The 4,810-nt window shown below is 37.9% G+C and overlaps 1 non-coding gene across 1 annotated transcript; it reads right to left on the bottom strand.

Moving 5' to 3' along the window:
- Positions 1–4,402: 4,402 nt before the first annotated feature.
- Positions 4,403–4,508, bottom strand: LOC121973876. Its single transcript, XR_006109788.1, has one exon. It is a non-coding gene; the product is annotated as a small nucleolar RNA R71 (small nucleolar RNA).
- Positions 4,509–4,810: the final 302 nt, after the last annotated feature.

The following is a 4,810-nucleotide window of genomic DNA, read 5'->3' as shown; positions in this document are numbered from 1 at the left end:
GTTCAGTGCACTTAGAAGGCAAATAGGAATGTGTTGGGTAGAATAGTTTTTGATTTTCAAATCAGCTTCGTACAGTTTTCAAAATCATCGTATGTTTTTAAAAAATTCTAGGAAAATATTATTTTTAAATTTTCAATTTTACTAGACTTTCAAAAATATGGAATTAGCTTAGGCTCTACCCTAGAAATCTTGCTCCCCTAGAATTCAGCCAGAGCATCTCACAAACACCTAGGCTTACCTTGCTTGTGTTTGAAAAACATAGAACGACGTGAGATGCATAGGGTACAGCTTGGACTCAAGAATGTTTATATCTGTGCATCAATATGAGTCTGGGAGTTAAACACCTAGTTAACATTAATCAAGTCAAGTCTTCCAGCACTAGTCAAATCTAACTGGATCTATTGACTTAACTTGACTAACTAAGTGAAAGATATTGCCCTCTAGGTAATCATCTAGTAACTAACTAGTTAGACATGTGGCCACAAACCCAAGTGCTTGATTTTTAAATTTTCTTTGGCATAACATTAGGGCTCTGATACCTTACTTAAAGTGAAATTAACTAACTAACAATCAATTTAACCCAACTCATGCTTGGACATTAAGGATTAAAGCTCCTCCCTTGCCCTCAAAAGCTTTAAATTAATTATATGACTAAAAGAAAAATTCAAATACGCTTACATCGAACTCAAATTGTTTTAACTTAGTGAATTTAACATTGCTTTTAGAAAGTTTAGATTTTTCTCTCTCCTAAAAATCTAAGATTATTTCAAACACGCTTAGTTTTTGATAAATGGAAAAGGGGGAGAGTAGGGAAATTCAAAAGAAAGGTTAAAAAAATTTGTTAAGAATGCCTTTATTAAGGGGGAGCCTGACAAAGTTTAAGTGTTTAGCTTAACCATGCGTGCATTTAAAATCAATTAAGCTTACTTACTTAAACTTTATGTATATATTTTACTTAGCTTTGAATTTCAGTTGCCATAATCAAAAAGGGGGAGATTGTTGGTGCGGGAAGCATCAGACGATCGACCGTTGTTTTGATAATAGCAAAGGAATTCAAAATTAAGTTGTTTTGTGATCTAATGCACTTGATTGAGTGTTTCAGGAAAGTCCTAGCTGCGGTTAGGCAGGTGGAAAATCCTAGGGGGTGGTAACCCTAGGTCATAAGGGGTGGTAACTGATGTGCGTAGATTTTATATACTTTTATGCATGTTTTGATGCACATTTACATATTTTAAGCATGCTTGATCTATGCATTTTTGTACTTCCAGTCTTCCTTTTAGAATATTTACTCTTTTTGTTCAGAGATCTTCTTTTGTACATTTTCTGTACACAGGAGTCAAATTCGGTGAAGATTCTGCATTCTTGGATAAAACTAATGAGCTAAGCAAGCGAGAAAGCACCTGGCCGTGTACTAGACACGACCCTGCATTGGTAGGAAGATCTGGCCGTGTGGACTTCAGAGGCTATGTGACAGCAACAGCAAAGGAAGAAGTCCAGGCCGTGTGAACCTCACACGGCCGTGTCAAGTTTTGAAGCAAACCAGAGTTCAATCCTTACATGGTCATGTGGATCTACATGGCCGTGTAAGGTTTCCAGAGACTAAGAAGGCCCTGGCTAGGGATGTAAATGAGCCGAACCGAGCCGAACAGTATCAGGCTCGAGCTCGGCTCGTTTAAGTTATATTCGGGCTCGAGCTCGGCTCGAGCTCGAATCGAGCTTTTATCACAAGGCTCGAGCTCGGCTTGTTTTAGAATTATCAGGCTCGTGAATAGTTCGAGCTCGGCTCGTTATTAGCTCGATTATCAAAGTTAACGAGCCTAACTCGTTAAGCGAGCTCGGACTCGTTTTCGGGCTCGTTTAGAGCTCGTTTTTGGCTCATTTTAGAGCTCGTTTTTGGCTCATTTTAAGGCTCGTTTTAGAGCTCATTTTTTTGGCTCGTTTTAGAGTTCATTTTTTTTGGCTCGTTTAAGGCTCGTTTTAAGGCTCGATTTAAGGCTCGTTTTAAGGCTCGTTTTTTTGGCTCGCGAGCCTATAAACGAACATGTTCGTGAGCTCACGAGCCGAATATCCTTAAGCTCGAGCTCGGCTCGATAAAACTGTCGAGCTCGAAATCGAGCTCGAGCTCGGCTCGATAAGATAAACGAACGAACTCGAACGAGCTTTTTACCGAATCGAGCTCTGAATAGCTCGCGAACCGTTTGGTTCATTTACATCCCTAGCCCTGGCCGTGTGCACCACATGGTCATGTAGGGTTCCTAGAGCTTAAAAGTGTTCTGGTCGTGTGCACCACACGGCCGTGCCAAGTTTCCAGAAGCTGGGGCAGTCCAGGCCGTGTGGATCTACACGGTCGTGCTTGGAGGTCTTGAAGAGAGTTGTCCACGGCCGTGTACCACACACGGCCGTGTATAGATCGCAGAGAGGGGAAAGGCTCTAGCTGTATGAACCTCACACGACCATGCCTCGGGGTCATGTGGCGCCCAAAAGCTTCCCTTTATTTAAGGCTTCCTTGGAGATTTGAAAGGGGATCTTCTCCCCTTTGGGAGAAAGCAAGATTTGGTGGATTCTTCCCATTCTTGGGAGGATTTTTGGGCAATCTAAAGGGAGATCATGGCGAATTCAACTCCGGAAGTGAGGATTGGATCCAAAGATGGAGCTATATTGTAGATAAATTTTTCTTTCTTTCCTCTTCTTGGATTGGGATTGAAGAATGCTTGTAATCTTCTTATCTTTGATCTTCTTCCTTCGTTTTATAGAGTAGATCTTTTTGTTCTAAGATGGAGGGAGTATTTGTAAGATAAATTGATGTAAACTCTTGTGGATTTGTCATTTCTTGTTTTCTATGATGTTGCCTAGTTTGTATCGATTGGATCTTGAATGATTAATTGTGATTAGGGCTTAATTCTCATTCTTGATTGATCGTTTGGATATCTTATAGACTTAGTAGGGATAAACCCTCACTCGATTTTTTGAGGGATCCACGTGACAGGTGCAAGCCCGTGTAAGGACGTTTGGGGGATAATCTTGAAGGGGAAATGAGAATATTCAAGAGGGTAGGATAGATTTTATGATTCAATCCTTGTATCTTTATGGGTTAAGAAGCTATGAACTTCTATGTTGATATCCGAGGGAAGCATAGTAATAGGTGCAATCCTGTGTAAGGACAACGTAGGTTCATATCTAATTGATTACATTTAGGTACAATTTCAGTCCTAAGCCGGTGATCTATTGCAAGAGAGAACCGACAACCTTCTACAATTCTTAGACAATTGAGAATTGAGATTTTGTAAACCATATACATTCAAGAAATCTTACAAAGAAACCAAAACTCCTAAAACCTCCCTTTATCATAACTCAAACCCCCAATTTCTTGTTTGTTAGTCTTCTATTTTAGATTTGTTTTTCATCCTTAGCATTTGAAACCAATTGATTAGTTGTTTAGCTAATTCGCTTTGAGATATTTCTAGTGCTTATTCCAGTCCCTATGGATACGATAATCTTTTATATTACTTGTGACATTTTCGTACACTTGCGGATAGTAACAAGTTTTTGACACCGTTGCCGGGGACTGCGCTATAACATTGGAGATTATCAATTGAGTTAGACTAAACATAACTTTTCTATCTTTCTTTTGATTTGCATAGTTATAACTAATTGTTAGAATTCTGTTTTCATATGTTTTTCCTTCCTTGAATAACATTCTTGACAATTCTTTTTCTTGCAATTTTAATTCTAATTCTAACTTTGCATTCTTGATTTCTAGCACTCTAATCTAACTTTTCTCTGTTTTCTCTTTTGATCTAGTTTCTTTCTTCTTTTCTTTTGTAAACATATCTTGCAATTTTTAGCATATGAATTATTCTAAACATTTTTATTTTTCCTTTTATCTTTTCTTTCTTTTTTTCATTATGCACTTTCTTTCTTGCAATTTAAATTCTGCATTTGCTTTCTTGCTTTTCATATTGCATTTTATTTCTTGTCTTTGATTCTTGATAATTTTCTTTTTCTTCTTGAATATCCATGAGCACTAACATGTCAAGAAGACCCATGAGAAATTTTTCTACACCCTTTTCTGCAAGATTTTTATCTCCCATTGTGGAACCTCAAATTGAAGCAGAAAGTTTCCAACTAGACCCAGAGATCATTTTCATGATACAAGGTCACAAATTTGGAGGAGAAGTATCAGAAAGTCCTTATTTGCATCTTGAAACATTTTTAGAGATTTGTGATTTGGTGAAATGTGAAGGAGTATCAGCAGATGCAATTCGATTGATGGCATTTCCTTTCAGTATCAAGGATAAAGCAAGGACTTGGCTATATTCTCTCTGTCCTCAAAGCATCACAAGTTGGGAACAATTGGAGAAGCAATTTCTGAATCATTTTTTCCCTCCAAGTAGAACAGTGTATATGAGGAATTGCATAACAAATTTTGCTCAGACATATGGAGAATCATTATTTGAAGCATGGGATAGATTCAAGAGTCTTCAAAGACAGTGCCCTCATCATGGTTTTGAAAAATGGTTGATTTTGCACATATTCTATGGGGGAATTTCTTTCTCAGACAAGAGTTTATTGGATTCATCAGCTGGAGGTTCTTTTATGGACAAAAGTGTAGATGAAGCTTATTCATTAATTGATCAAGTGACATTGAACCTCCATGAATGGTCGAACAAAAGTTGGATGGAATTTCCCTCAGATATTCAAGATGTGCAAGCCATAAATGTAAGAGAGCCTGTCAAACAAAATGAAATTCAACCACCTAAAAATGTTGAAATTCACAAGTCACAGAGTGAGGAGTTCAAACATTTGGGGG

The sequence above is a fragment of the Zingiber officinale genome, chromosome 4A, assembly GCF_018446385.1.
Source record: "Zingiber officinale cultivar Zhangliang chromosome 4A, Zo_v1.1, whole genome shotgun sequence".
Taxonomy (NCBI): domain Eukaryota; kingdom Viridiplantae; phylum Streptophyta; class Magnoliopsida; order Zingiberales; family Zingiberaceae; genus Zingiber; species Zingiber officinale.
This window is presented reverse-complemented; position numbering and strand designations above follow the sequence as displayed.